At 34.6% G+C, this 11,162-nt stretch overlaps 1 long non-coding RNA gene across 1 annotated transcript; it reads left to right on the forward strand.

Moving 5' to 3' along the window:
• Positions 1 to 6,137: 6,137 nt before the first annotated feature.
• Positions 6,138 to 9,976, forward strand: LOC104865977. The gene is made up of 3 exons (XR_781313.3): positions 6,138 to 6,321; positions 6,434 to 6,967; positions 9,517 to 9,976. It is a non-coding gene; the product is annotated as an uncharacterized LOC104865977 (long non-coding RNA).
• Positions 9,977 to 11,162: the final 1,186 nt, after the last annotated feature.

The raw sequence follows: 11,162 nt of genomic DNA on the forward strand, positions 1-11,162 counted from the left end.
GGGTTCCTTTCTCCCCACAACCCTGCCAACATTTGCCACTGGTTCATTTCATGATAGCAGCCATTCTTTCTGGGGTGAAGTAGAATCTCAGCATTAGCATCTCTCAAATGACCAGTGATGTTGAACATATTTTCATATGTTTATCTGCCATTTCTACTCATTTGTCTGAGACATGTCTGTTCATCTCAGATGTCTATTTTTGGATTGTGTTTGTAAATTTGGGAGGTCTTATTTTTTAAATTCTTTATTCTAGAGTGTAGACCTTTGTCTGAGGAACAGCTGTTAAAATTTTTTTCCCACATTGTGGGTTGTCTCTTCACACTGTTAGTTTCTTTTGCTGTGCAGAAGCTTTTTAATAAGAAGAGATCCCATTTATTTATTCTTTCGGCTAGGTTACATGCAACTGAGATTTTATTCATGAAATTTTTTCCTATGCCAATGTCTTTAAGAGTTCAGCCTAACCTCTCTTCCAGCCAATTTAGTGTTTTTGTTTTAATATTTGGATCTTTGATCCAATTAGATTTTACTTTAGTTCATGGTAAGAGACATAGGTCTAGTCTTAATCTTTGACAAGTTGAAACCAAATTTTTTCAGCACCATTTATTAAAAAGGCTATCTTTTCTCCAGTGAGGGTGTTTTGCTCCTTCGTTGAAGAAGAGGTGGCTGTGTGTGTCTGGAGTTGTTTCTGAGTCTTATAATCAGTTCCACTAGTCCTTGGCTCTATTTCCTTGCCAGCACGATGCTGTTTTTATCACAGTAGCTTTGTAGCATTGTTTCAAATTGGGAATTGGGATACCCCTACCTTGTCTTTATTGCTTAGAAATGTTTTTCCTATTCTAGGTCTTTCCTGTTAGAAATTGGAATTGCATTGAATCTAAATAGCAACTTTGGAAGTATAACTATTTTTACTATATTGGTTCATCTTACCCAGGAGCAAGGGATGTTTTTCCATTTTATGATATCTTCTTTGATCCCTTTTTTTTTTTTAAGAATGCTGTAGTTTCAGAGTACAGGTTTTTGGTTTCTTTCATTAGGTTGATTCCTATGTATTTCATTTTTTGGATACTATTATGAAGGGAGTTGTTTCCCCACTTCCTTTTTTAGTGAATCTTTTTTTGTGTGTGTACAGAAAAGCTACTGATTTTTGTATGTTGACCTTGTATCCAGATACTTTAATGAATTTGGTTATTAAGTCTAGAAGATTTGTGATGGAGTTCTTAGGGTCTTCTCTATAGAGTATCATGTCATCTCCTAATAATGACAGTTTGACTCCTTTATTTTCTATCTTTATTCCTTTTATTTATTTCTCTTATCTAATTGCTGTGGCTTATGTTTCCAAAACTATATTGAACAGGAGTGGTGTAGTGCACATCTTTTTCATGTTCCTGATTTTAGTTTTTGACCACTGAGTATGATATTGGCTGTTGGTTTTCATAGATGGCTTTTATCAGGTTGAAGTAGAGACCCTCTATTCCAGTTTTTTGTAGGGTTTTTAGCATGAATGCATGTTAGATTTTGTCAAATGCTTTTTCTGCATATATTGAGATGATCATGTTGTTTTTATCCTTGGCTCTGTTAATATAGTTTATTACATTCTTTTATTTGCATATGTTGGACCATACCTGTAACCCTGGGATGAATCTCACTTGGTCTGGCTGTATGACTTTGTTATTGATCTTCTGCATTCTACTTGAAAGTATCTTATTAAGGATTTTTACATCTATATTCATTAATGAGATTGGCCCATAGTCCTCTTTTTCAGTTGGATCATTCAGTTTTTTTTGGATGGTGATGCTTGCTTCCAGGAATTAATTTTGGAGTATTGCTTCCCTTTTAATTTCACCAAAGAGTTTAAACAGTTATGGTTATATTTCCTCTTTAAATGTCTTCTAGAATTTATCAGTGAAGCCATCAGGGCTTGGGTCTATATTAGTTGGTAAGCTTTTGTGTTTTCAATTTCATTGATTGATTTTGGGTCATTTAGAATTTTTAGGTCATCTTCATTCAACTTTGGTAATTTATAAATATCTAGGAATCTTTCCATTTCTTCTGTGCTTTCCATCTTATTGGTGTATAGGTTCTTGAAGTAGGTATGATGATCCTCTGGATTTCTTCTGGGTCCATTGTAATTTCACCCTTTTCATTCCTAATTGCATGGATTTGGACCTTTTCTTTCCTTTTTGATACAGTTATCTAAGTGTTTCTCCATTTTGTTTATTCTTTTGAAGAATCAAGTCTTGGCTTCATTGATTTTTTTGTATCATTCTCTTAGTCTCCATTGCATTGATTTCTGCTCTGATTTGTATAATTTCCTCCTATGCATGAACACTGCATTTGTCCTGGTCTTCTTTTTTCTAGAAGCTTGAGTTTCAGCATCCGGTTGTATAATTGAGACTGCTTTGTTTTGGTTAAATGAGTATTCACTGCTATACATTTCCTTCATAAGACTGCTTTCATTGTGTCCCATAGACTCCTATATGTTGTATTGCCATTGTCGTTTAATTGTAGGAACTGTTTGATTTCTTCAATATCCTCTGTGACCCCTTGGTTATTCAAAAGTGTGTTGTTCAGTTTCCATGTGTTTATGAAATTCTTTCAGTTTCTTTTGCTATTAATTTCCAATTCCTTTGCACTAGAGGATAACTTCAGTTCCTTTGCACTTTACTTAAAGGTGTTTCATGAGCAAGTATGTGGTCTATTTTGGAGAATGACCCATGTGTAGCTGAAAAGAATCTGTATTCTGATTTTGTGGGGTGGAATACTCTGTAAACATGTTAAATTTATTTGTTCAAGAGTTTGATTGAATTCTAGCATTTTGTTATTTATTTTCTGTCTAGTTGACCTTTCTGTCACAGTATGGTATTGAGGACCCCCCAGTGATATTTTATTAGTGTTTATTTTATTTTTCATGTCCATTAGTATTTGTTTTATATAACTGGGTGCACCAGTATTTGGTGCATATATATTTATGATTGTCATCTCTTCCTCTTGAATTTCTCCCTTTACAAGGATGTGGTGTCGTTCGTTGTCTCTCTTAATCAGTGTTTGTGTGAAATCCTCAAATAACATTTCTCATCACTCTTTTTTTTAAAAAAACATCAGCCTGTACAGAATGCATGGCCTTCACCTGAGCTACTGAGTTTCTTCTTCAACACTCTTTTTTATTTTGTAGCAGGGTTTCACTATGTGTCTAAGTTGCCCAGGATAGGATAAAACTTGCTATCATTCTTCTTCAGCTTCCCAGAGTGCTGAGATTACAAGCGTGTACCACCATGCCTGAATAACCATTCTGCTTTAAACAACACAACTGTATATTTAGTAGCAACACAATTATAATAACTTTTTTGTACTGAATGTAACTAAAATTAACTGAATTTTCAGAATTCTTTTTTTTCATAATCCATATAGTTCCTATGATATCCATACTATAAAAAGTACAGTAAATATTTAAACAAGATCATAAATACTTATTATTAACATTAATTAATGCATTTAATTTGTAATTACCACTGCACTATCCCATAAAGCATTCTATAATAAGACATATTTCCAGGCTTAATTTTATAAATAGAAAAAAAAAATCAAAATGTCTTACCATGACCCACATATTTTGTTCCTTAACTAGTTTTCTGGCTCCACTTCCCTTCTTCCCTTACTCATTAGGCACAGCTTGCTTTCCTCAGATACACACATCAGAATCTTGGTACTGCTCTCACTTCTGCCTGTAACAAGAGTCCCCTAAATACTCACAAGCTCCTTCCTGTACATAACTTGTGGCTTGCTCAAATGGGCTTATCTGACTACCATATGTGGAATGACCCCTCCACCCCCCTGTAGTCCCTCCCTGTGTTATGCATTAATTTATCTATCACTGAAAGCTACTGTCATGGCATACATTTCCTTCTCCAACTCTTCCATAGATGCTGTCTTCCAGCAGGTGATGATTTTGCCTTGCTTGCTCACAGCCACTTTCCCAGTGCTTAGAACAATTACCACTCAGGAAATATTTGTCCATGAAATTTAAAAATAATAGTAATTTCAATAGCTTCTTACAAAGAGAATACCCTCATTTCTACTGATAAGTCATTTAGAAAGCAGAAATAATGAATGAAGATATTTAGTTGAAGTATCTAATGCCATGCTGTAGGAAGCCATAATGTAGAGAAATAAACATCAAATGAGGGATTGACAGAATGTCTTCTGATTTCACGTATGGCCTTGGGTAACTCATTTCACACTTATGGATATGATGATATGCATTCAAAGAAGCAAATCAAAACATGTCCAAGATCACAGATTTATTACGGAGAACCTGGTTATAACCCCTATAACTCTTTCCTCAATAAGAGGAATTAACATTTCTCTTATTTTCTTGATAGCAGTCAAAAATTAACTGGAAAATTTCCATGTTGAAACTTGTCTTGGTTAATCTGAGTTACCAACCTGACTGGCTTGGGAGCCACCCAGGGGATAAGTAAAGCACACTTCTGGATGTCTGGGTGTGTCATTGAAACATGACCTTCCAGTCTATGTGACCTCTCACCTCTTCCTGTCTGTTGATTGTTCCCTGCTCTGCTTCCAGCCTCCTTTAACTATGAATCTTTACTTTGCCATGGCCATTTGTCATGATATGTCTGCCTTGAAACCAGCTGAGTATGGACGAAGCCTCTGATATCACGAGCCAAACCTCTCCTCCTTAAAATGTGTATGTCAGGTATTGTGTCCCAGTAACTGGAAAGCTGACTAGTAGAAAACTGAAGAAGGGAGTTGACATTTATCTGAGGATTTCAATCTGTAAATGTCAATCTAACAGTTTTTGGTGCTCAATCACCCAGCTATTTATCTCACAGACTAAATTTCTAGACAATTTCCCATTTTTCCTTTCATTTTCTTTGTAAATTCTAGCAATAGATAAATACAAGTACAGGGAATGGCATTGCTAGTATAATATGCTTGATGTGAAAAGAAAATTTTAAATAGTATCCTATTGACATTAATTCATACTATGAGAAAAATTAATGAGAACATAGTTAAATCTATGTTTTTATTTAGAATTTCTTAAGATTGCTCTGTCATGTGAAAAAAAGGGAAGCATTTCTACAGTCACCTTTTATGATGCTGGGATCAAACCAAGGACCTCTCAGACGGTAGGTGAGCACTGAGCTGTACTCCCAGCCAATTTCTTACAACACCTTAGTGAGAGAGGTCAGTCAAAGGTCTGCTGCTTCTCAATAGTAGTCTAAAAATTAGAGAAAAGAAGAGTGGCTTTTGTAATCTACTAAGGCATTATTTTAGCAGTAAAAATGCATCAGAAAAGTAGAAGACAGAAAGATGCAGGATCCAATGATATGTGAGAACCATAATCAAAATGTTCCACCCTTCAAAAAGTCTCTCAAAAAATCTTTTTCTCAAGGCAATGAATTCCCATTGCTTGACTAAAAGTGCAATTTTTTCAGGTCCATGCTACTTGTATCAATCACAATCCTGAACTTGGCAGTGGCTGCCAAAATGTTCCTTATAATTTTGTTTTTGTCACTGAATTTCATTCTTTTGTCAAATGAATAATTACATGAAAACCTTTAAGACTCTGGGAAAACTACAGCAAACAAATCTTGAGATAAAAGTGCCAAAAGAAGTCTTCATCAATGTCTCTTAGCCAAACCCTGTTCCATGGGGGCTCAGTTGAATAAAACCCCATCTATCCAAGTTGAGGAGAAGTGGTATGATATCAATAGGTTTATACAGTAATTGTTCTTATGCTCATGACTTATTAAAGGTAACAGTCTGAAAAGAAAAATCTCACTTTAGTGATCAGAAATAGTAGAGAAGAATCAGAAAAGAAAGACAGAGGAATCAAGAGGGGAGTGTCATGAGGCAGTTCCAGGCACTTGGGAATCTTGTTCTGCTGATCTCAGATGTGCTCCTTGATTGGGATTCTTCAGAAAGATGTCCCTTCTCTGATGCTACCAGCTTTTGACAGTTCTCAGCTTGGACAATTCTCAAGTTCCATGGGCACAGGAGCCCTGGAGGTGGTTATATAATAACTTAAAATAGAATATGTAAATGATAGGGTACCTGACAAAGTACCTTCTAATTAGGCTCAAGAGAAATTTTTAATGGTATTATTTCCTCTAACACAGGACTCCTAGCTGCAGGTCGTGCTGTCATTCCTGTGATTTATCCCTGAGAAAAGCTACCTGATAATACACCTGAGCATCTTAGTAAATTCCCATAGTCTTTGTGAAAATGGTACAACAATTAGTGAAAAGAGCTGCTCGTGGCCATAAATTCCTCTTGGAGAGGACCTAATAGAGAGCTAAGGTAACAAACGATGGTCATGGCAACTCAAATTTCCTGGGTGTTTTTGCAAATTTCAGTTTTAAAATGCCATACATTTGTTTTGTGTTTATTTGCTTGTTTGTTTCTCCTTCAGGACTTGGTAGGCCCAGCAAAGTTTCTGGGGACATGCAGAGCTTCACGTCATTCCTTATAACTCATCCAGTTTTAAATGCAGACCTGTATCACTTGTCACGTAACTGGAGCTTCCTCAAGTGAGAAGTACAAAATCTAAACAGTTCCGTGCTGCTTCAGAGCAAAAGATTTGAGTCAGCCCCCAAAGAGATAATACTAAAAATCAGTTCAAACCCATACAAGGGATAAATACATACAACTCATTTGTTGTTTTCAAAGTGAACTAAAAATTGGCTTATGTCCATGTCCTACCTCGGCATCTTCCCAAGATGTGTCCTTGACTGACGGGGCATCACCAGAGATGTCCATTACAATCCTACTGACGTCTTCCCATTTCAGCAGCCCGAAGAAAATGACAACCATCTGGAAGCCAGTGGAGATATTTGAATGGGGAAAATCTTTTCCTAACCTGACTCAAGATCTGACCCAACAGACCCGTGTTAGTGAGGGCTTTGTGTTATGGATCTGATGGACAGATCGAAATTGTGCTACAGAGGTTTGTTATAGAATTCGATTATATTGTGTCATATTATAATCTGCTAAACCATTATCCTTTCTTCCTAGAGAGATTTAAATTTCTTTCCAGCTTTATTTACAGCCAATTCCTGTAGTAAAGCACTTAATAGGGTTTTTAGGTGACTGTTAGGATTAATTGCAAAACTGAAAGAAGTGGTGAAGCACATTTCTTCCAAACCACAGCAAAAGGAACAAACCATGCCAGAACATCGCTGTTATCTCTAAGGACATTTGGCTTACTATGTCTAGCTTAGGGGAAGACCTTAGGCAGGACTAAAGTTTGAGCAATCTGTGCAGATTTGAACTGTGGCTGACGCTTGGATTCCAACAGATCAAGTGGGTTTTGACAGCACACTCCGTTTGCGTCTTTGTTTGATTCTCTACCAACTTTTCCAAAATCTGAGTCATTAGAGGAGATTTAAGGAAATCAGAGTAATGCAAAGGCAAAATCCCAAATCAGTTTAGAACAATCATAACATTCACCTTCCTTTTGGGAAGAATGAAAACTTGTAGGACACTTTCCAGAGATTTGGCACCGTGTTTGGGGGTTTGTTTGTTTTACATAAATACCTACCCCTAGTAGATCATTACTTCATTCATAACTTCGAAGTTGTGAAAAATTGTAAATCCAATCCATGCCATTAAGCATATGGTGAAATGATACAATGAATGCAAAAAGTGTAGAAAATTTAGAAAGTAAGTATAGATGTCATCAATGCATAATTTTGATGTATGTTTTCTTTGTGCTATAAATGTTTACACCATTGTTACTTCTATAAATGCTTTTGTGCAAGCTAGTGTTCTGCCTTTTACAGTACATGTTTCATATAATTAATATAACATTATATGTTCATAAGCATTATTTTTAACATGATAACATTCAATCAAGTATACCACATATTTCTAAATCCCTGCCCTCTTTCAGACATTGATATTTCTATATCTGATAAGGCACAGATCATAAAAGATATCACTTTGTAGGCATAGTAATTTTATTAACATGTATTTCCAATAATGAAATTACTAACTAGGAAACTGATACTCTACAGCTTTCCAATACAGTAGCCACCTTGTCACCAGCATTATTTTTCTTCTTAGAAACATAAAATGTATGGTGTGTCCGTTGCATAACTTCATATCAAACTTAATAATTTCATTGACACTGTTATCAATTTGATAGGAAATATAGGGAGAAAACCATGACAGAGACATTGTCTCAAAAAACAGGGCTGTAAAAGAAGCTGTTGTCTGTATTAGCTAAAATGTCTCTGATGACTTTCAAAGACTGAGGTGTGAGGCTAAAAGTCACATTACAAGAGGCTAAGAAGATGATTTCTGATTTGATGCTAGACAAAATACATGTATGTAAAATACTTTTCAACCTTTGAAAGAAGATGGAGGGCAGAAGCTTAGAGAGATAGCGAGAGAAAATAATTATTTTAGAGAATTCACATATGAGCTTATTTTTAGATAAAAGAACAAGGGACAGAGCAGAAGAGAAAATGTGCACCCAAAAGCAGACTTTTTACAAATGATCTGGAATTCTAAGTGGAATGCTTCACATACAATTAAATCATTCATTTCTCTAAAAGATACTTTGGAGATTATATACATATACTATATGTGTGTATATATGCGATATATATTGTTTTGAACCAAATGTTCACTTGGTTTTTCTTGTGTTTTTATTTTTCTTTGTTTATATTATGAATGCTCTGGATTTTAGCACTTCTGTGTTTCCATAATTGTTTACAAATGAAAGCAAATAAATTACATTTTCAAATAAATATTTTGAGAAAGATATTGAGCTATTCCCCATGAATCACTAAATTTAAAGTGTTTCTAAGGCATTATATTTTAGTAAACATTGTACAAATATTCTGTTGTCATTATATTAAGTGACTTTTTTATATTTAGAAAGTCAGATTATTGCTCAATATACATTGGAAGAAATATGAAATGGAATTTTTGTTTTATCTAGTGATTTAAATCAGTGAGGTTAGCAAGTATGACCAATTTGCTCATTTTGTCTTCAGTGATATTTAGTTTGAAATTGTTCAAATATTTCTAGTGGAGACAATTGACAATATCCAGAATGATGTGACAATTTAGCCAGTTAAGATTCTAGATTCTTCCCTGACCTTAGAGTGAAAATTAAAATTACTGTGTGTATGTTTTCTAAATAATATCAAATATCTGAATACAAAAAGCACCTTGGTTATAGGTCTGCTGTCCAATTAACTTACTGGCTAACTTGTATAAAAAGAATAGTTTCTATGGTTATAGATAATCGTTAGTATGCTTCTTAAAACATAGCTTTATTTGTAATTCTTAACCAAATAAAATGTTAAAACAAGAGAAGAGCATCTATGACATGCAAATTATTTGAAATACTTTGTGGTAGCCAAACACTGTGCATTAACATAGAGCTGTGGTAAAAACAAAGCAGCTGACTGTAAATAATTTTACTCTGGTCAATAAAAGAAAACACTGCTTTAATTGATACCTTTATTCTCATCTTTCTTTCAGAAAGTACTTTGGGACCTTTGTGGAAAAAGACATTTCTAGAGATTTGTCCATGGGAAGCAAATTAAGCACCTGGACAAGTCTCTGTCTTCCAATCATGAAGGAGCCCGCAGAACTCTCCTGCCTGCCTGCCTGCTCCCTGCACAGTTACGCTTGCTTCACCCAATAGATGTGAGCCTGGCCAGCCTTTTCTGAATTCAATCCTGTTACAAAGAATGTAGCAGTTTTCTACCTAAACTTTGCTATTACTGGATCATTGCGCAGTAAAGCAAATTCCACAGCAATTTTAATCTGCTCTCATTGTCATTGAAATAACTCTAGATTTTCACAAGCTTTCTTAAAAGAAAAAATAGTGTGCATATTGTTACACTTTTACACTCTTACACACCAAAGTGAAAGGTCATGCCATTGCCTCGAACAGCCACATCTGTAAAACAAAATAGTACTCACATGCAAATATCCACACACAACACTGAATTTCTTTTTAGATTTATATAAATATAATATATATGTTGATATACATAAAACATATATTATTGTATTTTTACATATATAGTACCATGTATCTTGATTGATGAATTGGCATGATTAAGTGAGAGACTGGCCTTCTGTGCCATAAAATTTTGGAATAAAATACTGTAGTCTCTTCAATGCCTAAACAGGACTAAATTTCTGAAAACAAACTACAGGTGTCCAAACAAAACAAACCCACTTAAACTTTATTTAATAATAGTTCTATTGGCACATATGAATATTTCTGGGCATAGAAAATACTTTTGCCAGATTTAGGAGACATTTTTATTCTTGTTAAGTTGCCCTATTGAACAAGCTGTACTCTGTAAAATACAATCAACAAAAAAATGTTCTTTTCAATTTCCACATCTGTTTTTAAACATTTCACTGATTCTGCATTTCTTGCCTCAAAATATCTCTTGCAGATCCTTATCTTTATGATTATTTTCAGATACTACAACCATTATATTTTCAGGCATTAAGCAATCAAGCCCAGGTTAAGCCATAACTTTAATGTTTTAGCCTGTTCAAAATTGTCCACAACATCCTTTTCTTATTATCTCCTGCTTAGCCCTCAGATCTCAGCCCAATAATTTCTGAGACAGGGAGACTTCTTTACACACCTGATTGCATAATATCAAAAGAAAACTAAGATAATAATATGAACATTGGTAAAAGTATCATTATTTGTGGTGCATGGAGGAGAGCACAACCTTTGAAAGACCCAGACTTCTTACACAAATTAAATGGTAAGTATTTATGTTAAAAAGTATTGGCTTGTTAACTAGTAACAATTAACAATTGAAAATATGAGAAAAATGAAAAAATGTCTGTAAATAAGGAGGGGTGAAAGGGGTTGAAGGGAGGGCAGGGGAGTTGGGGGGAAAATAAGAACCGAGATATTTCATGTGAAGGTACAAATTCCCAATGATGAATGCCACCATATTTTATACTTAAAATGTACCAATAAACAAAATGAAAAAAAAAATTGTCCCCAAGCAACAATTCCTTAGATTATTACATCTGAAAACATCAGCATTTCCATAGACATTAAAAATGAAAAAGATACTGATAAATTTGTTTTTATTAGAAAGTGAACAATATAAAAGAAATCCAGGCTTTATTTATTGGGGCAA

The sequence above is a fragment of the Fukomys damarensis genome, unplaced genomic scaffold (assembly GCF_012274545.1).
Source record: "Fukomys damarensis isolate Sample0158 unplaced genomic scaffold, DMR_v1.0_HiC HiC_scaffold_15, whole genome shotgun sequence".
NCBI classification, from domain to species: domain Eukaryota; kingdom Metazoa; phylum Chordata; class Mammalia; order Rodentia; family Bathyergidae; genus Fukomys; species Fukomys damarensis.